Source organism: Schistocerca cancellata, chromosome 6 (genome assembly GCF_023864275.1).
Source record: "Schistocerca cancellata isolate TAMUIC-IGC-003103 chromosome 6, iqSchCanc2.1, whole genome shotgun sequence".
NCBI classification, from domain to species: Eukaryota; Metazoa; Arthropoda; class Insecta; order Orthoptera; family Acrididae; genus Schistocerca; species Schistocerca cancellata.
The window spans coordinates 614661789-614684763 of record NC_064631.1 but is presented as its reverse complement, the minus strand read 5'-3'; the positions used below and the strand labels follow the sequence as shown (position 1 = coordinate 614684763).

The following is a 22975-nucleotide window of genomic DNA, read 5'->3' as shown; positions in this document are numbered from 1 at the left end:
ATGTGTATAAGGCTCTGTGGCATCACTCAACACAGCCAAGTTGTCACACTAGCTGTGTATCTCTAACAAAGCTGACGTATGTCCTCACCTGGGTGACGGTTAAAACGATTTCGCCCCCGGGTGGGCTCGAACCACCAACCTTTCGGTTAACAGCCGAACGCGCTAGCCGATTGCGCCACGGAGGCCTTGACTTGTGCTGTGCATATCAACGCAGTTCGTATACCTTCTGCAGGAATCTCGCAGAATGGTAGCATCTGCTTACGCCTCTTCACATGGATAAAATGCATGCACACTGTAGCGACGCTCGTAAACGAATGACATCGCCAAGCATGACATTATACTACAAAATGCATACAAACCACTGTTCTCCCTATGCAATCAGAAAACCTCTGAGGCCAGTAGGATACTTGTTATAGGTTGTAGAACATCCCTTCCATTCAGTGTACTGCCATGTGTTAGATGCTGCTCGCGATAGCTCCGCTCCTTGCGGGAAGGTTAAAAAAATGAATGCCTTCTGTGAGGTTCGAACTCACGACCCCTGGTTTACGAGACCAGTGCTCTACCACTGAGCTAAGAAGGCGGCAGCTGCGCGTTTGTGAGCTATCCCCGAATTGTCACTTCATCATACTGAATCTTGCAGCCCTCGACCAGATAACGGATTTGGCACACAGCTGCTGCTGCTGCTGGGGGTGTCCACATTGCCGTTTTCCAAATCTCTTGACTGTTTCGCCCTTACGATCGACGACGAGCGTCGTGCCACCAAACGTTTGCGGTCTGCACAATCTTGACCTAGTGCACAGTTTGTTGGATTGCGTGGCTCGACTGCGAAATGCGCCTTTCGGCTCCTCTCTCTGGCTGCAGTATGCTGTTGTCCACAGTGGCACTGGCGTTGCCCATGGGGCTTCATGTAAGGCGACTGCACGTCGCTCGGCCAGCAGCGGCCTACTGCAGACCGACACTTAAGAGACACCAAATAGAAATCGACATCGAGAGACAGGCCCTGTCATATGGCACTCGCGACGTATACGCTGAAATTGAATGTAAAGAATACGTCTTTTGTAGTGGGCGTCGCTCTACTGCAGTGTCACACATGACGAATAAATAGGAAAACAGTAGAACGTCTGTGTAGGGCCATGTTTTTACCTACAGTGTCACTTGGCTGAATGTGTATAAGGCTCTGTGGCATCACTCAACACAGCCAAGTTGTCACACTAGCTGTGTATCTCTAACAAAGCTGACGTATGTCCTCACCTGGGTGACGGTTAAAACGATTTCGCCCCCGGGTGGGCTCGAACCACCAACCTTTCGGTTAACAGCCGAACGCGCTGGCCGATTGCGCCACGGAGGCCTTGACTTGTGCTGTGCATATCAACGCAGTTCGTATACCTTCTGCAGGAATCTCGCAGAATGGTAGCATCTGCTTACGCCTCTTCACATGGATAAAATGCATGCACACTGTAGCGACGCTCGTAAACGAATGACATCGCCAAGCATGACATTATACTACAAAATGCATACAAACCACTGTTCTCCCTATGCAATCAGAAAACCTCTGAGGCCAGTAGGATACTTGTTATAGGTTGTAGAACATCCCTTCCATTCAGTGTACTGCCATGTGTTAGATGCTGCTCGCGATAGCTCCGCTCCTTGCGGGAAGGTTAAAAAAATGAATGCCTTCTGTGAGGTTCGAACTCACGACCCCTGGTTTACGAGACCAGTGCTCTACCACTGAGCTAAGAAGGCGGCAGCTGCGCGTTTGTGAGCTATCCCCGAATTGTCACTTCATCATACTGAATCTTGCAGCCCTCGACCAGATAACGGATTTGGCACACAGCTGCTGCTGCTGCTGGGGGTGTCCACATTGCCGTTTTCCAAATCTCTTGACTGTTTCGCCCTTACGATCGACGACGAGCGTCGTGCCACCAAACGTTTGCGGTCTGCACAATCTTGACCTAGTGCACAGTTTGTTGGATTGCGTGGCTCGACTGCGAAATGCGCCTTTCGGCTCCTCTCTCTGGCTGCAGTATGCTGTTGTCCACAGTGGCACTGGCGTTGCCCATGGGGCTTCATGTAAGGCGACTGCACGTCGCTCGGCCAGCAGCGGCCTACTGCAGACCGACACTTAAGAGACACCAAATAGAAATCGACATCGAGAGACAGGCCCTGTCATATGGCACTCGCGACGTATACGCTGAAATTGAATGTAAAGAATACGTCTTTTGTAGTGGGCGTCGCTCTACTGCAGTGTCACACATGACGAATAAATAGGAAAACAGTAGAACGTCTGTGTAGGGCCATGTTTTTACCTACAGTGTCACTTGGCTGAATGTGTATAAGGCTCTGTGGCATCACTCAACACAGCCAAGTTGTCACACTAGCTGTGTATCTCTAACAAAGCTGACGTATGTCCTCACCTGGGTGACGGTTAAAACGATTTCGCCCCCGGGTGGGCTGGAACCACCAACCTTTCGGTTAACAGCCGAACGCGCTGGCCGATTGCGCCACGGAGGCCTTGACTTGTGCTGTGCATATCAACGCAGTTCGTATACCTTCTGCAGGAATCTCGCAGAATGGTAGCATCTGCTTACGCCTCTTCACATGGATAAAATGCATGCACACTGTAGCGACGCTCGTAAACGAATGACATCGCCAAGCATGACATTATACTACAAAATGCATACAAACCACTGTTCTCCCTATGCAATCAGAAAACCTCTGAGGCCAGTAGGATACTTGTTATAGGTTGTAGAACATCCCTTCCATTCAGTGTACTGCCATGTGTTAGATGCTGCTCGCGATAGCTCCGCTCCTTGCGGGAAGGTTAAAAAAATGAATGCCTTCTGTGAGGTTCGAACTCACGACCCCTGGTTTACGAGACCAGTGCTCTACCACTGAGCTAAGAAGGCGGCAGCTGCGCGTTTGTGAGCTATCCCCGAATTGTCACTTCATCATACTGAATCTTGCAGCCCTCGACCAGATAACGGATTTGGCACACAGCTGCTGCTGCTGCTGGGGGTGTCCACATTGCCGTTTTCCAAATCTCTTGACTGTTTCGCCCTTACGATCGACGACGAGCGTCGTGCCACCAAACGTTTGCGGTCTGCACAATCTTGACCTAGTGCACAGTTTGTTGGATTGCGTGGCTCGACTGCGAAATGCGCCTTTCGGCTCCTCTCTCTGGCTGCAGTATGCTGTTGTCCACAGTGGCACTGGCGTTGCCCATGGGGCTTCATGTAAGGCGACTGCACGTCGCTCGGCCAGCAGCGGCCTACTGCAGACCGACACTTAAGAGACACCAAATAGAAATCGACATCGAGAGACAGGCCCTGTCATATGGCACTCGCGACGTATACGCTGAAATTGAATGTAAAGAATACGTCTTTTGTAGTGGGCGTCGCTCTACTGCAGTGTCACACATGACGAATAAATAGGAAAACAGTAGAACGTCTGTGTAGGGCCATGTTTTTACCTACAGTGTCACTTGGCTGAATGTGTATAAGGCTCTGTGGCATCACTCAACACAGCCAAGTTGTCACACTAGCTGTGTATCTCTAACAAAGCTGACGTATGTCCTCACCTGGGTGACGGTTAAAACGATTTCGCCCCCGGGTGGGCTCGAACCACCAACCTTTCGGTTAACAGCCGAACGCGCTGGCCGATTGCGCCACGGAGGCCTTGACTTGTGCTGTGCATATCAACGCAGTTCGTATACCTTCTGCAGGAATCTCGCAGAATGGTAGCATCTGCTTACGCCTCTTCACATGGATAAAATGCATGCACACTGTAGCGACGCTCGTAAACGAATGACATCGCCAAGCATGACATTATACTACAAAATGCATACAAACCACTGTTCTCCCTATGCAATCAGAAAACCTCTGAGGCCAGTAGGATACTTGTTATAGGTTGTAGAACATCCCTTCCATTCAGTGTACTGCCATGTGTTAGATGCTGCTCGCGATAGCTCCGCTCCTTGCGGGAAGGTTAAAAAATGAATGCCTTCTGTGAGGTTCGAACTCACGACCCCTGGTTTACGAGACCAGTGCTCTACCACTGAGCTAAGAAGGCGGCAGCTGCGCGTTTGTGAGCTATCCCCGAATTGTCACTTCATCATACTGAATCTTGCAGCCCTCGACCAGATAACGGATTTGGCACACAGCTGCTGCTGCTGCTGGGGGTGTCCACATTGCCGTTTTCCAAATCTCTTGACTGTTTCGCCCTTACGATCGACGACGAGCGTCGTGCCACCAAACGTTTGCGGTCTGCACAATCTTGACCTAGTGCACAGTTTGTTGGATTGCGTGGCTCGACTGCGAAATGCGCCTTTCGGCTCCTCTCTCTGGCTGCAGTATGCTGTTGTCCACAGTGGCACTGGCGTTGCCCATGGGGCTTCATGTAAGGCGACTGCACGTCGCTCGGCCAGCAGCGGCCTACTGCAGACCGACACTTAAGAGACACCAAATAGAAATCGACATCGAGAGACAGGCCCTGTCATATGGCACTCGCGACGTATACGCTGAAATTGAATGTAAAGAATACGTCTTTTGTAGTGGGCGTCGCTCTACTGCAGTGTCACACATGACGAATAAATAGGAAAACAGTAGAACGTCTGTGTAGGGCCATGTTTTTACCTACAGTGTCACTTGGCTGAATGTGTATAAGGCTCTGTGGCATCACTCAACACAGCCAAGTTGTCACACTAGCTGTGTATCTCTAACAAAGCTGACGTATGTCCTCACCTGGGTGACGGTTAAAACGATTTCGCCCCCGGGTGGGCTCGAACCACCAACCTTTCGGTTAACAGCCGAACGCGCTGGCCGATTGCGCCACGGAGGCCTTGACTTGTGCTGTGCATATCAACGCAGTTCGTATACCTTCTGCAGGAATCTCGCAGAATGGTAGCATCTGCTTACGCCTCTTCACATGGATAAAATGCATGCACACTGTAGCGACGCTCGTAAACGAATGACATCGCCAAGCATGACATTATACTACAAAATGCATACAAACCACTGTTCTCCCTATGCAATCAGAAAACCTCTGAGGCCAGTAGGATACTTGTTATAGGTTGTAGAACATCCCTTCCATTCAGTGTACTGCCATGTGTTAGATGCTGCTCGCGATAGCTCCGCTCCTTGCGGGAAGGTTAAAAAAATGAATGCCTTCTGTGAGGTTCGAACTCACGACCCCTGGTTTACGAGACCAGTGCTCTACCACTGAGCTAAGAAGGCGGCAGCTGCGCGTTTGTGAGCTATCCCCGAATTGTCACTTCATCATACTGAATCTTGCAGCCCTCGACCAGATAACGGATTTGGCACACAGCTGCTGCTGCTGCTGGGGGTGTCCACATTGCCGTTTTCCAAATCTCTTGACTGTTTCGCCCTTACGATCGACGACGAGCGTCGTGCCACCAAACGTTTGCGGTCTGCACAATCTTGACCTAGTGCACAGTTTGTTGGATTGCGTGGCTCGACTGCGAAATGCGCCTTTCGGCTCCTCTCTCTGGCTGCAGTATGCTGTTGTCCACAGTGGCACTGGCGTTGCCCATGGGGCTTCATGTAAGGCGACTGCACGTCGCTCGGCCAGCAGCGGCCTACTGCAGACCGACACTTAAGAGACACCAAATAGAAATCGACATCGAGAGACAGGCCCTGTCATATGGCACTCGCGACGTATACGCTGAAATTGAATGTAAAGAATACGTCTTTTGTAGTGGGCGTCGCTCTACTGCAGTGTCACACATGACGAATAAATAGGAAAACAGTAGAACGTCTGTGTAGGGCCATGTTTTTACCTACAGTGTCACTTGGCTGAATGTGTATAAGGCTCTGTGGCATCACTCAACACAGCCAAGTTGTCACACTAGCTGTGTATCTCTAACAAAGCTGACGTATGTCCTCACCTGGGTGACGGTTAAAACGATTTCGCCCCCGGGTGGGCTCGAACCACCAACCTTTCGGTTAACAGCCGAACGCGCTGGCCGATTGCGCCACGGAGGCCTTGACTTGTGCTGTGCATATCAACGCAGTTCGTATACCTTCTGCAGGAATCTCGCAGAATGGTAGCATCTGCTTACGCCTCTTCACATGGATAAAATGCATGCACACTGTAGCGACGCTCGTAAACGAATGACATCGCCAAGCATGACATTATACTACAAAATGCATACAAACCACTGTTCTCCCTATGCAATCAGAAAACCTCTGAGGCCAGTAGGATACTTGTTATAGGTTGTAGAACATCCCTTCCATTCAGTGTACTGCCATGTGTTAGATGCTGCTCGCGATAGCTCCGCTCCTTGCGGGAAGGTTAAAAAATGAATGCCTTCTGTGAGGTTCGAACTCACGACCCCTGGTTTACGAGACCAGTGCTCTACCACTGAGCTAAGAAGGCGGCAGCTGCGCGTTTGTGAGCTATCCCCGAATTGTCACTTCATCATACTGAATCTTGCAGCCCTCGACCAGATAACGGATTTGGCACACAGCTGCTGCTGCTGCTGGGGGTGTCCACATTGCCGTTTTCCAAATCTCTTGACTGTTTCGCCCTTACGATCGACGACGAGCGTCGTGCCACCAAACGTTTGCGGTCTGCACAATCTTGACCTAGTGCACAGTTTGTTGGATTGCGTGGCTCGACTGCGAAATGCGCCTTTCGGCTCCTCTCTCTGGCTGCAGTATGCTGTTGTCCACAGTGGCACTGGCGTTGCCCATGGGGCTTCATGTAAGGCGACTGCACGTCGCTCGGCCAGCAGCGGCCTACTGCAGACCGACACTTAAGAGACACCAAATAGAAATCGACATCGAGAGACAGGCCCTGTCATATGGCACTCGCGACGTATACGCTGAAATTGAATGTAAAGAATACGTCTTTTGTAGTGGGCGTCGCTCTACTGCAGTGTCACACATGACGAATAAATAGGAAAACAGTAGAACGTCTGTGTAGGGCCATGTTTTTACCTACAGTGTCACTTGGCTGAATGTGTATAAGGCTCTGTGGCATCACTCAACACAGCCAAGTTGTCACACTAGCTGTGTATCTCTAACAAAGCTGACGTATGTCCTCACCTGGGTGACGGTTAAAACGATTTCGCCCCCGGGTGGGCTCGAACCACCAACCTTTCGGTTAACAGCCGAACGCGCTGGCCGATTGCGCCACGGAGGCCTTGACTTGTGCTGTGCATATCAACGCAGTTCGTATACCTTCTGCAGGAATCTCGCAGAATGGTAGCATCTGCTTACGCCTCTTCACATGGATAAAATGCATGCACACTGTAGCGACGCTCGTAAACGAATGACATCGCCAAGCATGACATTATACTACAAAATGCATACAAACCACTGTTCTCCCTATGCAATCAGAAAACCTCTGAGGCCAGTAGGATACTTGTTATAGGTTGTAGAACATCCCTTCCATTCAGTGTACTGCCATGTGTTAGATGCTGCTCGCGATAGCTCCGCTCCTTGCGGGAAGGTTAAAAAAATGAATGCCTTCTGTGAGGTTCGAACTCACGACCCCTGGTTTACGAGACCAGTGCTCTACCACTGAGCTAAGAAGGCGGCAGCTGCGCGTTTGTGAGCTATCCCCGAATTGTCACTTCATCATACTGAATCTTGCAGCCCTCGACCAGATAACGGATTTGGCACACAGCTGCTGCTGCTGCTGGGGGTGTCCACATTGCCGTTTTCCAAATCTCTTGACTGTTTCGCCCTTACGATCGACGACGAGCGTCGTGCCACCAAACGTTTGCGGTCTGCACAATCTTGACCTAGTGCACAGTTTGTTGGATTGCGTGGCTCGACTGCGAAATGCGCCTTTCGGCTCCTCTCTCTGGCTGCAGTATGCTGTTGTCCACAGTGGCACTGGCGTTGCCCATGGGGCTTCATGTAAGGCGACTGCACGTCGCTCGGCCAGCAGCGGCCTACTGCAGACCGACACTTAAGAGACACCAAATAGAAATCGACATCGAGAGACAGGCCCTGTCATATGGCACTCGCGACGTATACGCTGAAATTGAATGTAAAGAATACGTCTTTTGTAGTGGGCGTCGCTCTACTGCAGTGTCACACATGACGAATAAATAGGAAAACAGTAGAACGTCTGTGTAGGGCCATGTTTTTACCTACAGTGTCACTTGGCTGAATGTGTATAAGGCTCTGTGGCATCACTCAACACAGCCAAGTTGTCACACTAGCTGTGTATCTCTAACAAAGTTGACGTATGTCCTCACCTGGGTGACGGTTAAAACGATTTCGCCCCCGGGTGGGCTCGAACCACCAACCTTTCGGTTAACAGCCGAACGCGCTAGCCGATTGCGCCACGGAGGCCTTGACTTGTGCTGTGCATATCAACGCAGTTCGTATACCTTCTGCAGGAATCTCGCAGAATGGTAGCATCTGCTTACGCCTCTTCACATGGATAAAATGCATGCACACTGTAGCGATGCTCGTAAACGAATGACATCGCCAAGCATGACATTATACTACAAAATGCATACAAACCACTGTTCTCCCTATGCAATCAGAAAACCTCTGAGGCCAGTAGGATACTTGTTATAGGTTGTAGAACATCCCTTCCATTCAGTGTACTGCCATGTGTTAGATGCTGCTCGCGATAGCTCCGCTCCTTGCGGGAAGGTTAAAAAAATGAATGCCTTCTGTGAGGTTCGAACTCACGACCCCTGGTTTACGAGACCAGTGCTCTACCACTGAGCTAAGAAGGCGGCAGCTGCGCGTTTGTGAGCTATCCCCGAATTGTCACTTCATCATACTGAATCTTGCAGCCCTCGGCCAGATAACGGATTTGGCACACAGCTGCTGCTGCTGCTGGGGGTGTCCACATTGCCGTTTTCCAAATCTCTTGACTGTTTCGCCCTTACGATCGACGACGAGCGTCGTGCCACCAAACGTTTGCGGTCTGCACAATCTTGACCTAGTGCACAGTTTGTTGGATTGCGTGGCTCGACTGCGAAATGCGCCTTTCGGCTCCTCTCTCTGGCTGCAGTATGCTGTTGTCCACAGTGGCACTGGCGTTGCCCATGGGGCTTCATGTAAGGCGACTGCACGTCGCTCGGCCAGCAGCGGCCTACTGCAGACCGACACTTAAGAGACACCAAATAGAAATCGACATCGAGAGACAGGCCCTGTCATATGGCACTCGCGACGTATACGCTGAAATTGAATGTAAAGAATACGTCTTTTGTAGTGGGCGTCGCTCTACTGCAGTGTCACACATGACGAATAAATAGGAAAACAGTAGAACGTCTGTGTAGGGCCATGTTTTTACCTACAGTGTCACTTGGCTGAATGTGTATAAGGCTCTGTGGCATCACTCAACACAGCCAAGTTGTCACACTAGCTGTGTATCTCTAACAAAGTTGACGTATGTCCTCACCTGGGTGACGGTTAAAACGATTTCGCCCCCGGGTGGGCTCTAACCACCAACCTTTCGGTTAACAGCCGAACGCGCTAGCCGATTGCGCCACGGAGGCCTTGACTTGTGCTGTGCATATCAACGCAGTTCGTATACCTTCTGCAGGAATCTCGCAGAATGGTAGCATCTGCTTACGCCTCTTCACATGGATAAAATGCATGCACACTGTAGCGATGCTCGTAAACGAATGACATCGCCAAGCATGACATTATACTACAAAATGCATACAAACCACTGTTCTCCCTATGCAATCAGAAAACCTCTGAGGCCAGTAGGATACTTGTTATAGGTTGTAGAACATCCCTTCCATTCAGTGTACTGCCATGTGTTAGATGCTGCTCGCGATAGCTCCGCTCCTTGCGGGAAGGTTAAAAAAATGAATGCCTTCTGTGAGGTTCGAACTCACGACCCCTGGTTTACGAGACCAGTGCTCTACCACTGAGCTAAGAAGGCGGCAGCTGCGCGTTTGTGAGCTATCCCCGAATTGTCACTTCATCATACTGAATCTTGCAGCCCTCGGCCAGATAACGGATTTGGCACACAGCTGCTGCTGCTGCTGGGGGTGTCCACATTGCCGTTTTCCAAATCTCTTGACTGTTTCGCCCTTACGATCGACGACGAGCGTCGTGCCACCAAACGTTTGCGGTCTGCACAATCTTGACCTAGTGCACAGTTTGTTGGATTGCGTGGCTCGACTGCGAAATGCGCCTTTCGGCTCCTCTCTCTGGCTGCAGTATGCTGTTGTCCACAGTGGCACTGGCGTTGCCCATGGGGCTTCATGTAAGGCGACTGCACGTCGCTCGGCCAGCAGCGGCCTACTGCAGACCGACACTTAAGAGACACCAAATAGAAATCGACATCGAGAGACAGGCCCTGTCATATGGCACTCGCGACGTATACGCTGAAATTGAATGTAAAGAATACGTCTTTTGTAGTGGGCGTCGCTCTACTGCAGTGTCACACATGACGAATAAATAGGAAAACAGTAGAACGTCTGTGTAGGGCCATGTTTTTACCTACAGTGTCACTTGGCTGAATGTGTATAAGGCTCTGTGGCATCACTCAACACAGCCAAGTTGTCACACTAGCTGTGTATCTCTAACAAAGTTGACGTATGTCCTCACCTGGGTGACGGTTAAAACGATTTCGCCCCCGGGTGGGCTCGAACCACCAACCTTTCGGTTAACAGCCGAACGCGCTAGCCGATTGCGCCACGGAGGCCTTGACTTGTGCTGTGCATATCAACGCAGTTCGTATACCTTCTGCAGGAATCTCGCAGAATGGTAGCATCTGCTTACGCCTCTTCACATGGATAAAATGCATGCACACTGTAGCGATGCTCGTAAACGAATGACATCGCCAAGCATGACATTATACTACAAAATGCATACAAACCACTGTTCTCCCTATGCAATCAGAAAACCTCTGAGGCCAGTAGGATACTTGTTATAGGTTGTAGAACATCCCTTCCATTCAGTGTACTGCCATGTGTTAGATGCTGCTCGCGATAGCTCCGCTCCTTGCGGGAAGGTTAAAAAAATGAATGCCTTCTGTGAGGTTCGAACTCACGACCCCTGGTTTACGAGACCAGTGCTCTACCACTGAGCTAAGAAGGCGGCAGCTGCGCGTTTGTGAGCTATCCCCGAATTGTCACTTCATCATACTGAATCTTGCAGCCCTCGGCCAGATAACGGATTTGGCACACAGCTGCTGCTGCTGCTGGGGGTGTCCACATTGCCGTTTTCCAAATCTCTTGACTGTTTCGCCCTTACGATCGACGACGAGCGTCGTGCCACCAAACGTTTGCGGTCTGCACAATCTTGACCTAGTGCACAGTTTGTTGGATTGCGTGGCTCGACTGCGAAATGCGCCTTTCGGCTCCTCTCTCTGGCTGCAGTATGCTGTTGTCCACAGTGGCACTGGCGTTGCCCATGGGGCTTCATGTAAGGCGACTGCACGTCGCTCGGCCAGCAGCGGCCTACTGCAGACCGACACTTAAGAGACACCAAATAGAAATCGACATCGAGAGACAGGCCCTGTCATATGGCACTCGCGACGTATACGCTGAAATTGAATGTAAAGAATACGTCTTTTGTAGTGGGCGTCGCTCTACTGCAGTGTCACACATGACGAATAAATAGGAAAACAGTAGAACGTCTGTGTAGGGCCATGTTTTTACCTACAGTGTCACTTGGCTGAATGTGTATAAGGCTCTGTGGCATCACTCAACACAGCCAAGTTGTCACACTAGCTGTGTATCTCTAACAAAGTTGACGTATGTCCTCACCTGGGTGACGGTTAAAACGATTTCGCCCCCGGGTGGGCTCGAACCACCAACCTTTCGGTTAACAGCCGAACGCGCTAGCCGATTGCGCCACGGAGGCCTTGACTTGTGCTGTGCATATCAACGCAGTTCGTATACCTTCTGCAGGAATCTCGCAGAATGGTAGCATCTGCTTACGCCTCTTCACATGGATAAAATGCATGCACACTGTAGCGACGCTCGTAAACGAATGACATCGCCAAGCATGACATTATACTACAAAATGCATACAAACCACTGTTCTCCCTATGCAATCAGAAAACCTCTGAGGCCAGTAGGATACTTGTTATAGGTTGTAGAACATCCCTTCCATTCAGTGTACTGCCATGTGTTAGATGCTGCTCGCGATAGCTCCGCTCCTTGCGGGAAGGTTAAAAAAATGAATGCCTTCTGTGAGGTTCGAACTCACGACCCCTGGTTTACGAGACCAGTGCTCTACCACTGAGCTAAGAAGGCGGCAGCTGCGCGTTTGTGAGCTATCCCCGAATTGTCACTTCATCATACTGAATCTTGCAGCCCTCGGCCAGATAACGGATTTGGCACACAGCTGCTGCTGCTGCTGGGGGTGTCCACATTGCCGTTTTCCAAATCTCTTGACTGTTTCGCCCTTACGATCGACGACGAGCGTCGTGCCACCAAACGTTTGCGGTCTGCACAATCTTGACCTAGTGCACAGTTTGTTGGATTGCGTGGCTCGACTGCGAAATGCGCCTTTCGGCTCCTCTCTCTGGCTGCAGTATGCTGTTGTCCACAGTGGCACTGGCGTTGCCCATGGGGCTTCATGTAAGGCGACTGCACGTCGCTCGGCCAGCAGCGGCCTACTGCAGACCGACACTTAAGAGACACCAAATAGAAATCGACATCGAGAGACAGGCCCTGTCATATGGCACTCGCGACGTATACGCTGAAATTGAATGTAAAGAATACGTCTTTTGTAGTGGGCGTCGCTCTACTGCAGTGTCACACATGACGAATAAATAGGAAAACAGTAGAACGTCTGTGTAGGGCCATGTTTTTACCTACAGTGTCACTTGGCTGAATGTGTATAAGGCTCTGTGGCATCACTCAACACAGCCAAGTTGTCACACTAGCTGTGTATCTCTAACAAAGTTGACGTATGTCCTCACCTGGGTGACGGTTAAAACGATTTCGCCCCCGGGTGGGCTCGAACCACCAACCTTTCGGTTAACAGCCGAACGCGCTAGCCGATTGCGCCACGGAGGCCTTGACTTGTGCTGTGCATATCAACGCAGTTCGTATACCTTCTGCAGGAATCTCGCAGAATGGTAGCATCTGCTTACGCCTCTTCACATGGATAAAATGCATGCACACTGTAGCGATGCTCGTAAACGAATGACATCGCCAAGCATGACATTATACTACAAAATGCATACAAACCACTGTTCTCCCTATGCAATCAGAAAACCTCTGAGGCCAGTAGGATACTTGTTATAGGTTGTAGAACATCCCTTCCATTCAGTGTACTGCCATGTGTTAGATGCTGCTCGCGATAGCTCCGCTCCTTGCGGGAAGGTTAAAAAAATGAATGCCTTCTGTGAGGTTCGAACTCACGACCCCTGGTTTACGAGACCAGTGCTCTACCACTGAGCTAAGAAGGCGGCAGCTGCGCGTTTGTGAGCTATCCCCGAATTGTCACTTCATCATACTGAATCTTGCAGCCCTCGACCAGATAACGGATTTGGCACACAGCTGCTGCTGCTGCTGGGGGTGTCCACATTGCCGTTTTCCAAATCTCTTGACTGTTTCGCCCTTACGATCGACGACGAGCGTCGTGCCACCAAACGTTTGCGGTCTGCACAATCTTGACCTAGTGCACAGTTTGTTGGATTGCGTGGCTCGACTGCGAAATGCGCCTTTCGGCTCCTCTCTCTGGCTGCAGTATGCTGTTGTCCACAGTGGCACTGGCGTTGCCCATGGGGCTTCATGTAAGGCGACTGCACGTCGCTCGGCCAGCAGCGGCCTACTGCAGACCGACACTTAAGAGACACCAAATAGAAATCGACATCGAGAGACAGGCCCTGTCATATGGCACTCGCGACGTATACGCTGAAATTGAATGTAAAGAATACGTCTTTTGTAGTGGGCGTCGCTCTACTGCAGTGTCACACATGACGAATAAATAGGAAAACAGTAGAACGTCTGTGTAGGGCCATGTTTTTACCTACAGTGTCACTTGGCTGAATGTGTATAAGGCTCTGTGGCATCACTCAACACAGCCAAGTTGTCACACTAGCTGTGTATCTCTAACAAAGTTGACGTATGTCCTCACCTGGGTGACGGTTAAAACGATTTCGCCCCCGGGTGGGCTCGAACCACCAACCTTTCGGTTAACAGCCGAACGCGCTAGCCGATTGCGCCACGGAGGCCTTGACTTGTGCTGTGCATATCAACGCAGTTCGTATACCTTCTGCAGGAATCTCGCAGAATGGTAGCATCTGCTTACGCCTCTTCACATGGATAAAATGCATGCACACTGTAGCGACGCTCGTAAACGAATGACATCGCCAAGCATGACATTATACTACAAAATGCATACAAACCACTGTTCTCCCTATGCAATCAGAAAACCTCTGAGGCCAGTAGGATACTTGTTATAGGTTGTAGAACATCCCTTCCATTCAGTGTACTGCCATGTGTTAGATGCTGCTCGCGATAGCTCCGCTCCTTGCGGGAAGGTTAAAAAAATGAATGCCTTCTGTGAGGTTCGAACTCACGACCCCTGGTTTACGAGACCAGTGCTCTACCACTGAGCTAAGAAGGCGGCAGCTGCGCGTTTGTGAGCTATCCCCGAATTGTCACTTCATCATACTGAATCTTGCAGCCCTCGGCCAGATAACGGATTTGGCACACAGCTGCTGCTGCTGCTGGGGGTGTCCACATTGCCGTTTTCCAAATCTCTTGACTGTTTCGCCCTTACGATCGACGACGAGCGTCGTGCCACCAAACGTTTGCGGTCTGCACAATCTTGACCTAGTGCACAGTTTGTTGGATTGCGTGGCTCGACTGCGAAATGCGCCTTTCGGCTCCTCTCTCTGGCTGCAGTATGCTGTTGTCCACAGTGGCACTGGCGTTGCCCATGGGGCTTCATGTAAGGCGACTGCACGTCGCTCGGCCAGCAGCGGCCTACTGCAGACCGACACTTAAGAGACACCAAATAGAAATCGACATCGAGAGACAGGCCCTGTCATATGGCACTCGCGACGTATACGCTGAAATTGAATGTAAAGAATACGTCTTTTGTAGTGGGCGTCGCTCTACTGCAGTGTCACACATGACGAATAAATAGGAAAACAGTAGAACGTCTGTGTAGGGCCATGTTTTTACCTACAGTGTCACTTGGCTGAATGTGTATAAGGCTCTGTGGCATCACTCAACACAGCCAAGTTGTCACACTAGCTGTGTATCTCTAACAAAGTTGACGTATGTCCTCACCTGGGTGACGGTTAAAACGATTTCGCCCCCGGGTGGGCTCGAACCACCAACCTTTCGGTTAACAGCCGAACGCGCTAGCCGATTGCGCCACGGAGGCCTTGACTTGTGCTGTGCATATCAACGCAGTTCGTATACCTTCTGCAGGAATCTCGCAGAATGGTAGCATCTGCTTACGCCTCTTCACATGGATAAAATGCATGCACACTGTAGCGATGCTCGTAAACGAATGACATCGCCAAGCATGACATTATACTACAAAATGCATACAAACCACTGTTCTCCCTATGCAATCAGAAAACCTCTGAGGCCAGTAGGATACTTGTTATAGGTTGTAGAACATCCCTTCCATTCAGTGTACTGCCATGTGTTAGATGCTGCTCGCGATAGCTCCGCTCCTTGCGGGAAGGTTAAAAAAATGAATGCCTTCTGTGAGGTTCGAACTCACGACCCCTGGTTTACGAGACCAGTGCTCTACCACTGAGCTAAGAAGGCGGCAGCTGCGCGTTTGTGAGCTATCCCCGAATTGTCACTTCATCATACTGAATCTTGCAGCCCTCGACCAGATAACGGATTTGGCACACAGCTGCTGCTGCTGCTGGGGGTGTCCACATTGCCGTTTTCCAAATCTCTTGACTGTTTCGCCCTTACGATCGACGACGAGCGTCGTGCCACCAAACGTTTGCGGTCTGCACAATCTTGACCTAGTGCACAGTTTGTTGGATTGCGTGGCTCGACTGCGAAATGCGCCTTTCGGCTCCTCTCTCTGGCTGCAGTATGCTGTTGTCCACAGTGGCACTGGCGTTGCCCATGGGGCTTCATGTAAGGCGACTGCACGTCGCTCGGCCAGCAGCGGCCTACTGCAGACCGACACTTAAGAGACACCAAATAGAAATCGACATCGAGAGACAGGCCCTGTCATATGGCACTCGCGACGTATACGCTGAAATTGAATGTAAAGAATACGTCTTTTGTAGTGGGCGTCGCTCTACTGCAGTGTCACACATGACGAATAAATAGGAAAACAGTAGAACGTCTGTGTAGGGCCATGTTTTTACCTACAGTGTCACTTGGCTGAATGTGTATAAGGCTCTGTGGCATCACTCAACACAGCCAAGTTGTCACACTAGCTGTGTATCTCTAACAAAGTTGACGTATGTCCTCACCTGGGTGACGGTTAAAACGATTTCGCCCCCGGGTGGGCTCGAACCACCAACCTTTCGGTTAACAGCCGAACGCGCTAGCCGATTGCGCCACGGAGGCCTTGACTTGTGCTGTGCATATCAACGCAGTTCGTATACCTTCTGCAGGAATCTCGCAGAATGGTAGCATCTGCTTACGCCTCTTCACATGGATAAAATGCATGCACACTGTAGCGACGCTCGTAAACGAATGACATCGCCAAGCATGACATTATACTACATAATGCATACAAACCACTGTTCTCCCTATGCAATCAGAAAACCTCTGAGGCCAGTAGGATACTTGTTATAGGTTGTAGAACATCCCTTCCATTCAGTGTACTGCCATGTGTTAGATGCTGCTCGCGATAGCTCCGCTCCTTGCGGGAAGGTTAAAAAAATGAATGCCTTCTGTGAGGTTCGAACTCACGACCCCTGGTTTACGAGACCAGTGCTCTACCACTGAGCTAAGAAGGCGGCAGCTGCGCGTTTGTGAGCTATCCCCGAATTGTCACTTCATCATACTGAATCTTGCAGCCCTCGACCAGATAACGGATTTGGCACACAGCTGCTGCTGCTGCTGGGGGTGTCCACATTGCCGTTTTCCAAATCTCTTGACTGTTTCGCCCTTACGATCGACGACGAGCGTCGTGCCACCAAACGTTTGCGGTCTGCACAATCTTGACCTAGTGCACAGTTTGTTGGATTGCGTGGCTCGACTGCGAAATGCGCCTTTCGGCTCCTCTCTCTGGCTGCAGTATGCTGTTGTCCACAGTGGCACTGGCGTTGCCCATGGGGCTTCATGTAAGGCGACTGCACGTCGCTCGGCCAGCAGCGGCCTACTGCAGACCGACACTTAAGAGACACCAAATAGAAATCGACATCGAGAGACAGGCCCTGTCATATGGCACTCGCGACGTATACGCTGAAATTGAATGTAAAGAATACGTCTTTTGTAGTGGGCGTCGCTCTACTGCAGTGTCACACATGACGAATAAATAGGAAAACAGTAGAACGTCTGTGTAGGGCCATGTTTTTACCTACAGTGTCACTTGGCTGAATGTGTATAAGGCTCTGTGGCATCACTCAACACAGCCAAGTTGTCACACTAGCTGTGTATCTCTAACAAAGTTGACGTATGTCCTCACCTGGGTGACGGTTAAAACGATTTCGCCCCCGGGTGGGCTCGAACCACCAACCTTTCGGTTAACAGCCGAACGCGCTAGCCGATTGCGCCACGGAGGCCTTGACTTGTGCTGTGCATATCAACGCAGTTCGTATACCTTCTGCAGGAATCTCGCAGAATGGTAGCATCTGCTTACGCCTCTTCACATGGATAAAATGCATGCACACTGTAGCGATGCTCGTAAACGAATGACATCGCCAAGCATGACATTATACTACAAAATGCATACAAACCACTGTTCTCCCTATGCAATCAGAAAACCTCTGAGGCCAGTAGGATACTTGTTATAGGTTGTAGAACATCCCTTCCATTCAGTGTACTGCCATGTGTTAGATGCTGCTCGCGATAGCTCCGCTCCTTGCGGGAAGGTTAAAAAAATGAATGCCTTCTGTGAGGTTCGAACTCACGACCCCTGGTTTACGAGACCAGTGCTCTACCACTGAGCTAAGAAGGCGGCAGCTGCGCGTTTGTGAGCTATCCCCGAATTGTCACTTCATCATACTGAATCTTGCAGCCCTCGACCAGATAACGGATTTGGCACACAGCTGCTGCTGCTGCTGGGGGTGTCCACATTGCCGTTTTCCAAATCTCTTGACTGTTTCGCCCTTACGATCGACGACGAGCGTCGTGCCACCAAACGTTTGCGGTCTGCACAATCTTGACCTAGTGCACAGTTTGTTGGATTGCGTGGCTCGACTGCGAAATGCGCCTTTCGGCTCCTCTCTCTGGCTGCAGTATGCTGTTGTCCACAGTGGCACTGGCGTTGCCCATGGGGCTTCATGTAAGGCGACTGCACGTCGCTCGGCCAGCAGCGGCCTACTGCAGACCGACACTTAAGAGACACCAAATAGAAATCGACATCGAGAGACAGGCCCTGTCATATGGCACTCGCGACGTATACGCTGAAATTGAATGTAAAGAATACGTCTTTTGTAGTGGGCGTCGCTCTACTGCAGTGTCACACATGACGAATAAATAGGAAAACAGTAGAACGTCTGTGTAGGGCCATGTTTTTACCTACAGTGTCACTTGGCTGAATGTGTATAAGGCTCTGTGGCATCACTCAACACAGCCAAGTTGTCACACTAGCTGTGTATCTCTAACAAAGTTGACGTATGTCCTCACCTGGGTGACGGTTAAAACGATTTCGCCCCCGGGTGGGCTCGAACCACCAACCTTTCGGTTAACAGCCGAACGCGCTAGCCGATTGCGCCACGGAGGCCTTGACTTGTGCTGTGCATATCAACGCAGTTCGTATACCTTCTGCAGGAATCTCGCAGAATGGTAGCATCTGCTTACGCCTCTTCACATGGATAAAATGCATGCACACTGTAGCGACGCTCGTAAACGAATGACATCGCCAAGCATGACATTATACTACATAATGCATACAAACCACTGTTCTCCCTATGCAATCAGAAAACCTCTGAGGCCAGTAGGATACTTGTTATAGGTTGTAGAACATCCCTTCCATTCAGTGTACTGCCATGTGTTAGATGCTGCTCGCGATAGCTCCGCTCCTTGCGGGAAGGTTAAAAAAATGAATGCCTTCTGTGAGGTTCGAACTCACGACCCCTGGTTTACGAGACCAGTGCTCTACCACTGAGCTAAGAAGGCGGCAGCTGCGCGTTTGTGAGCTATCCCCGAATTGTCACTTCATCATACTGAATCTTGCAGCCCTCGACCAGATAACGGATTTGGCACACAGCTGCTGCTGCTGCTGGGGGTGTCCACATTGCCGTTTTCCAAATCTCTTGACTGTTTCGCCCTTACGATCGACGACGAGCGTCGTGCCACCAAACGTTTGCGGTCTGCACAATCTTGACCTAGTGCACAGTTTGTTGGATTGCGTGGCTCGACTGCGAAATGCGCCTTTCGGCTCCTCTCTCTGGCTGCAGTATGCTGTTGTCCACAGTGGCACTGGCGTTGCCCATGGGGCTTCATGTAAGGCGACTGCACGTCGCTCGGCCAGCAGCGGCCTACTGCAGACCGACACTTAAGAGACACCAAATAGAAATCGACATCGAGAGACAGGCCCTGTCATATGGCACTCGCGACGTATACGCTGAAATTGAATGTAAAGAATACGTCTTTTGTAGTGGGCGTCGCTCTACTGCAGTGTCACACATGACGAATAAATAGGAAAACAGTAGAACGTCTGTGTAGGGCCATGTTTTTACCTACAGTGTCACTTGGCTGAATGTGTATAAGGCTCTGTGGCATCACTCAACACAGCCAAGTTGTCACACTAGCTGTGTATCTCTAACAAAGTTGACGTATGTCCTCACCTGGGTGACGGTTAAAACGATTTCGCCCCCGGGTGGGCTCGAACCACCAACCTTTCGGTTAACAGCCGAACGCGCTAGCCGATTGCGCCATGGAGGCCTTGACTTGTGCTGTGCATATCAACGCAGTTCGTATACCTTCTGCAGGAATCTCGCAGAATGGTAGCATCTGCTTACGCCTCTTCACATGGATAAAATGCATGCACACTGTAGCGATGCTCGTAAACGAATGACATCGCCAAGCATGACATTATACTACAAAATGCATACAAACCACTGTTCTCCCTATGCAATCAGAAAACCTCTGAGGCCAGTAGGATACTTGTTATAGGTTGTAGAACATCCCTTCCATTCAGTGTACTGCCATGTGTTAGATGCTGCTCGCGATAGCTCCGCTCCTTGCGGGAAGGTTAAAAAAATGAATGCCTTCTGTGAGGTTCGAACTCACGACCCCTGGTTTACGAGACCAGTGCTCTACCACTGAGCTAAGAAGGCGGCAGCTGCGCGTTTGTGAGCTATCCCCGAATTGTCACTTCATCATACTGAATCTTGCAGCCCTCGGCCAGATAACGGATTTGGCACACAGCTGCTGCTGCTGCTGGGGGTGTCCACATTGCCGTTTTCCAAATCTCTTGACTGTTTCGCCCTTACGATCGACGACGAGCGTCGTGCCACCAAACGTTTGCGGTCTGCACAATCTTGACCTAGTGCACAGTTTGTTGGATTGCGTGGCTCGACTGCGAAATGCGCCTTTCGGCTCCTCTCTCTGGCTGCAGTATGCTGTTGTCCACAGTGGCACTGGCGTTGCCCATGGGGCTTCATGTAAGGCGACTGCACGTCGCTCGGCCAGCAGCGGCCTACTGCAGACCGACACTTAAGAGACACCAAATAGAAATCGACATCGAGAGACAGGCCCTGTCATATGGCACTCGCGACGTATACGCTGAAATTGAATGTAAAGAATACGTCTTTTGTAGTGGGCGTCGCTCTACTGCAGTGTCACACATGACGAATAAATAGGAAAACAGTAGAACGTCTGTGTAGGGCCATGTTTTTACCTACAGTGTCACTTGGCTGAATGTGTATAAGGCTCTGTGGCATCACTCAACACAGCCAAGTTGTCACACTAGCTGTGTATCTCTAACAAAGTTGACGTATGTCCTCACCTGGGTGACGGTTAAAACGATTTCGCCCCCGGGTGGGCTCGAACCACCAACCTTTCGGTTAACAGCCGAACGCGCTAGCCGATTGCGCCACGGAGGCCTTGACTTGTGCTGTGCATATCAACGCAGTTCGTATACCTTCTGCAGGAATCTCGCAGAATGGTAGCATCTGCTTACGCCTCTTCACATGGATAAAATGCATGCACACTGTAGCGATGCTCGTAAACGAATGACATCGCCAAGCATGACATTATACTACAAAATGCATACAAACCACTGTTCTCCCTATGCAATCAGAAAACCTCTGAGGCCAGTAGGATACTTGTTATAGGTTGTAGAACATCCCTTCCATTCAGTGTACTGCCATGTGTTAGATGCTGCTCGCGATAGCTCCGCTCCTTGCGGGAAGGTTAAAAAAATGAATGCCTTCTGTGAGGTTCGAACTCACGACCCCTGGTTTACGAGACCAGTGCTCTACCACTGAGCTAAGAAGGCGGCAGCTGCGCGTTTGTGAGCTATCCCCGAATTGTCACTTCATCATACTGAATCTTGCAGCCCTCGACCAGATAACGGATTTGGCACACAGCTGCTGCTGCTGCTGGGGGTGTCCACATTGCCGTTTTCCAAATCTCTTGACTGTTTCGCCCTTACGATCGACGACGAGCGTCGTGCCACCAAACGTTTGCGGTCTGCACAATCTTGACCTAGTGCACAGTTTGTTGGATTGCGTGGCTCGACTGCGAAATGCGCCTTTCGGCTCCTCTCTCTGGCTGCAGTATGCTGTTGTCCACAGTGGCACTGGCGTTGCCCATGGGGCTTCATGTAAGGCGACTGCACGTCGCTCGGCCAGCAGCGGCCTACTGCAGACCGACACTTAAGAGACACCAAATAGAAATCGACATCGAGAGACAGGCCCTGTCATATGGCACTCGCGACGTATACGCTGAAATTGAATGTAAAGAATACGTCTTTTGTAGTGGGCGTCGCTCTACTGCAGTGTCACACATGACGAATAAATAGGAAAACAGTAGAACGTCTGTGTAGGGCCATGTTTTTACCTACAGTGTCACTTGGCTGAATGTGTATAAGGCTCTGTGGCATCACTCAACACAGCCAAGTTGTCACACTAGCTGTGTATCTCTAACAAAGTTGACGTATGTCCTCACCTGGGTGACGGTTAAAACGATTTCGCCCCCGGGTGGGCTCGAACCACCAACCTTTCGGTTAACAGCCGAACGCGCTAGCCGATTGCGCCACGGAGGCCTTGACTTGTGCTGTGCGTATCAACGCAGTTCGTATACCTTCTGCAGGAATCTCGCAGAATGGTAGCATCTGCTTACGCCTCTTCACATGGATAAAATGCATGCACACTGTAGCGACGCTCGTAAACGAATGACATCGCCAAGCATGACATTATACTACATAATGCATACAAACCACTGTTCTCCCTATGCAATCAGAAAACCTCTGAGGCCAGTAGGATACTTGTTATAGGTTGTAGAACATCCCTTCCATTCAGTGTACTGCCATGTGTTAGATGCTGCTCGCGATAGCTCCGCTCCTTGCGGGAAGGTTAAAAAAATGAATGCCTTCTGTGAGGTTCGAACTCACGACCCCTGGTTTACGAGACCAGTGCTCTACCACTGAGCTAAGAAGGCGGCAGCTGCGCGTTTGTGAGCTATCCCCGAATTGTCACTTCATCATACTGAATCTTGCAGCCCTCGACCAGATAACGGATTTGGCACACAGCTGCTGCTGCTGCTGGGGGTGTCCACATTGCCGTTTTCCAAATCTCTTGACTGTTTCGCCCTTACGATCGACGACGAGCGTCGTGCCACCAAACGTTTGCGGTCTGCACAATCTTGACCTAGTGCACAGTTTGTTGGATTGCGTGGCTCGACTGCGAAATGCGCCTTTCGGCTCCTCTCTCTGGCTGCAGTATGCTGTTGTCCACAGTG

At 50.5% G+C, this 22975-nt stretch overlaps 40 non-coding genes across 40 annotated transcripts; all 40 read right to left on the bottom strand.

Moving 5' to 3' along the window:
* Positions 1 to 111: 111 nt before the first annotated feature.
* On the bottom strand, positions 112 to 185 carry Trnan-guu (transfer RNA asparagine (anticodon GUU)). Its single transcript has one exon. It is a non-coding gene; the product is annotated as a tRNA-Asn (tRNA).
* Positions 186 to 508: 323 nt separating this feature from the next.
* On the bottom strand, positions 509 to 580 carry Trnat-cgu (transfer RNA threonine (anticodon CGU)). The gene has a single exon. It is a non-coding gene; the product is annotated as a tRNA-Thr (tRNA).
* Positions 581 to 1274: 694 nt separating this feature from the next.
* Positions 1275 to 1348, bottom strand: Trnan-guu (transfer RNA asparagine (anticodon GUU)). Its single transcript has one exon. It is a non-coding gene; the product is annotated as a tRNA-Asn (tRNA).
* Positions 1349 to 1671: 323 nt separating this feature from the next.
* Trnat-cgu (transfer RNA threonine (anticodon CGU)) lies at positions 1672 to 1743 on the bottom strand. The gene has a single exon. It is a non-coding gene; the product is annotated as a tRNA-Thr (tRNA).
* A 694-nt stretch (positions 1744 to 2437) lies between these two features.
* Positions 2438 to 2511, bottom strand: Trnan-guu (transfer RNA asparagine (anticodon GUU)). The gene has a single exon. It is a non-coding gene; the product is annotated as a tRNA-Asn (tRNA).
* A 323-nt stretch (positions 2512 to 2834) lies between these two features.
* On the bottom strand, positions 2835 to 2906 carry Trnat-cgu (transfer RNA threonine (anticodon CGU)). The gene has a single exon. It is a non-coding gene; the product is annotated as a tRNA-Thr (tRNA).
* Positions 2907 to 3600: 694 nt separating this feature from the next.
* On the bottom strand, positions 3601 to 3674 carry Trnan-guu (transfer RNA asparagine (anticodon GUU)). The gene has a single exon. It is a non-coding gene; the product is annotated as a tRNA-Asn (tRNA).
* Positions 3675 to 3996: 322 nt separating this feature from the next.
* Trnat-cgu (transfer RNA threonine (anticodon CGU)) lies at positions 3997 to 4068 on the bottom strand. The gene has a single exon. It is a non-coding gene; the product is annotated as a tRNA-Thr (tRNA).
* A 694-nt stretch (positions 4069 to 4762) lies between these two features.
* Positions 4763 to 4836, bottom strand: Trnan-guu (transfer RNA asparagine (anticodon GUU)). Its single transcript has one exon. It is a non-coding gene; the product is annotated as a tRNA-Asn (tRNA).
* A 323-nt stretch (positions 4837 to 5159) lies between these two features.
* Trnat-cgu (transfer RNA threonine (anticodon CGU)) lies at positions 5160 to 5231 on the bottom strand. The gene has a single exon. It is a non-coding gene; the product is annotated as a tRNA-Thr (tRNA).
* A 694-nt stretch (positions 5232 to 5925) lies between these two features.
* Trnan-guu (transfer RNA asparagine (anticodon GUU)) lies at positions 5926 to 5999 on the bottom strand. Its single transcript has one exon. It is a non-coding gene; the product is annotated as a tRNA-Asn (tRNA).
* Positions 6000 to 6321: 322 nt separating this feature from the next.
* Trnat-cgu (transfer RNA threonine (anticodon CGU)) lies at positions 6322 to 6393 on the bottom strand. The gene has a single exon. It is a non-coding gene; the product is annotated as a tRNA-Thr (tRNA).
* Positions 6394 to 7087: 694 nt separating this feature from the next.
* Trnan-guu (transfer RNA asparagine (anticodon GUU)) lies at positions 7088 to 7161 on the bottom strand. The gene has a single exon. It is a non-coding gene; the product is annotated as a tRNA-Asn (tRNA).
* A 323-nt stretch (positions 7162 to 7484) lies between these two features.
* Trnat-cgu (transfer RNA threonine (anticodon CGU)) lies at positions 7485 to 7556 on the bottom strand. Its single transcript has one exon. It is a non-coding gene; the product is annotated as a tRNA-Thr (tRNA).
* A 694-nt stretch (positions 7557 to 8250) lies between these two features.
* Trnan-guu (transfer RNA asparagine (anticodon GUU)) lies at positions 8251 to 8324 on the bottom strand. The gene has a single exon. It is a non-coding gene; the product is annotated as a tRNA-Asn (tRNA).
* Positions 8325 to 8647: 323 nt separating this feature from the next.
* Positions 8648 to 8719, bottom strand: Trnat-cgu (transfer RNA threonine (anticodon CGU)). The gene has a single exon. It is a non-coding gene; the product is annotated as a tRNA-Thr (tRNA).
* Positions 8720 to 9413: 694 nt separating this feature from the next.
* Trnan-guu (transfer RNA asparagine (anticodon GUU)) lies at positions 9414 to 9487 on the bottom strand. The gene has a single exon. It is a non-coding gene; the product is annotated as a tRNA-Asn (tRNA).
* Positions 9488 to 9810: 323 nt separating this feature from the next.
* On the bottom strand, positions 9811 to 9882 carry Trnat-cgu (transfer RNA threonine (anticodon CGU)). Its single transcript has one exon. It is a non-coding gene; the product is annotated as a tRNA-Thr (tRNA).
* A 694-nt stretch (positions 9883 to 10576) lies between these two features.
* Trnan-guu (transfer RNA asparagine (anticodon GUU)) lies at positions 10577 to 10650 on the bottom strand. Its single transcript has one exon. It is a non-coding gene; the product is annotated as a tRNA-Asn (tRNA).
* A 323-nt stretch (positions 10651 to 10973) lies between these two features.
* Positions 10974 to 11045, bottom strand: Trnat-cgu (transfer RNA threonine (anticodon CGU)). Its single transcript has one exon. It is a non-coding gene; the product is annotated as a tRNA-Thr (tRNA).
* Positions 11046 to 11739: 694 nt separating this feature from the next.
* Trnan-guu (transfer RNA asparagine (anticodon GUU)) lies at positions 11740 to 11813 on the bottom strand. The gene has a single exon. It is a non-coding gene; the product is annotated as a tRNA-Asn (tRNA).
* A 323-nt stretch (positions 11814 to 12136) lies between these two features.
* Trnat-cgu (transfer RNA threonine (anticodon CGU)) lies at positions 12137 to 12208 on the bottom strand. Its single transcript has one exon. It is a non-coding gene; the product is annotated as a tRNA-Thr (tRNA).
* Positions 12209 to 12902: 694 nt separating this feature from the next.
* On the bottom strand, positions 12903 to 12976 carry Trnan-guu (transfer RNA asparagine (anticodon GUU)). The gene has a single exon. It is a non-coding gene; the product is annotated as a tRNA-Asn (tRNA).
* A 323-nt stretch (positions 12977 to 13299) lies between these two features.
* Positions 13300 to 13371, bottom strand: Trnat-cgu (transfer RNA threonine (anticodon CGU)). The gene has a single exon. It is a non-coding gene; the product is annotated as a tRNA-Thr (tRNA).
* Positions 13372 to 14065: 694 nt separating this feature from the next.
* Positions 14066 to 14139, bottom strand: Trnan-guu (transfer RNA asparagine (anticodon GUU)). The gene has a single exon. It is a non-coding gene; the product is annotated as a tRNA-Asn (tRNA).
* A 323-nt stretch (positions 14140 to 14462) lies between these two features.
* On the bottom strand, positions 14463 to 14534 carry Trnat-cgu (transfer RNA threonine (anticodon CGU)). The gene has a single exon. It is a non-coding gene; the product is annotated as a tRNA-Thr (tRNA).
* Positions 14535 to 15228: 694 nt separating this feature from the next.
* On the bottom strand, positions 15229 to 15302 carry Trnan-guu (transfer RNA asparagine (anticodon GUU)). Its single transcript has one exon. It is a non-coding gene; the product is annotated as a tRNA-Asn (tRNA).
* A 323-nt stretch (positions 15303 to 15625) lies between these two features.
* Trnat-cgu (transfer RNA threonine (anticodon CGU)) lies at positions 15626 to 15697 on the bottom strand. The gene has a single exon. It is a non-coding gene; the product is annotated as a tRNA-Thr (tRNA).
* Positions 15698 to 16391: 694 nt separating this feature from the next.
* Trnan-guu (transfer RNA asparagine (anticodon GUU)) lies at positions 16392 to 16465 on the bottom strand. The gene has a single exon. It is a non-coding gene; the product is annotated as a tRNA-Asn (tRNA).
* Positions 16466 to 16788: 323 nt separating this feature from the next.
* On the bottom strand, positions 16789 to 16860 carry Trnat-cgu (transfer RNA threonine (anticodon CGU)). Its single transcript has one exon. It is a non-coding gene; the product is annotated as a tRNA-Thr (tRNA).
* A 694-nt stretch (positions 16861 to 17554) lies between these two features.
* Positions 17555 to 17628, bottom strand: Trnan-guu (transfer RNA asparagine (anticodon GUU)). The gene has a single exon. It is a non-coding gene; the product is annotated as a tRNA-Asn (tRNA).
* Positions 17629 to 17951: 323 nt separating this feature from the next.
* Positions 17952 to 18023, bottom strand: Trnat-cgu (transfer RNA threonine (anticodon CGU)). The gene has a single exon. It is a non-coding gene; the product is annotated as a tRNA-Thr (tRNA).
* A 694-nt stretch (positions 18024 to 18717) lies between these two features.
* On the bottom strand, positions 18718 to 18791 carry Trnan-guu (transfer RNA asparagine (anticodon GUU)). Its single transcript has one exon. It is a non-coding gene; the product is annotated as a tRNA-Asn (tRNA).
* Positions 18792 to 19114: 323 nt separating this feature from the next.
* On the bottom strand, positions 19115 to 19186 carry Trnat-cgu (transfer RNA threonine (anticodon CGU)). The gene has a single exon. It is a non-coding gene; the product is annotated as a tRNA-Thr (tRNA).
* A 694-nt stretch (positions 19187 to 19880) lies between these two features.
* Trnan-guu (transfer RNA asparagine (anticodon GUU)) lies at positions 19881 to 19954 on the bottom strand. The gene has a single exon. It is a non-coding gene; the product is annotated as a tRNA-Asn (tRNA).
* A 323-nt stretch (positions 19955 to 20277) lies between these two features.
* Positions 20278 to 20349, bottom strand: Trnat-cgu (transfer RNA threonine (anticodon CGU)). The gene has a single exon. It is a non-coding gene; the product is annotated as a tRNA-Thr (tRNA).
* Positions 20350 to 21043: 694 nt separating this feature from the next.
* Positions 21044 to 21117, bottom strand: Trnan-guu (transfer RNA asparagine (anticodon GUU)). The gene has a single exon. It is a non-coding gene; the product is annotated as a tRNA-Asn (tRNA).
* A 323-nt stretch (positions 21118 to 21440) lies between these two features.
* Positions 21441 to 21512, bottom strand: Trnat-cgu (transfer RNA threonine (anticodon CGU)). Its single transcript has one exon. It is a non-coding gene; the product is annotated as a tRNA-Thr (tRNA).
* Positions 21513 to 22206: 694 nt separating this feature from the next.
* Positions 22207 to 22280, bottom strand: Trnan-guu (transfer RNA asparagine (anticodon GUU)). Its single transcript has one exon. It is a non-coding gene; the product is annotated as a tRNA-Asn (tRNA).
* A 323-nt stretch (positions 22281 to 22603) lies between these two features.
* Trnat-cgu (transfer RNA threonine (anticodon CGU)) lies at positions 22604 to 22675 on the bottom strand. Its single transcript has one exon. It is a non-coding gene; the product is annotated as a tRNA-Thr (tRNA).
* Between the last annotated feature and the right edge of the window lie 300 nt (positions 22676 to 22975).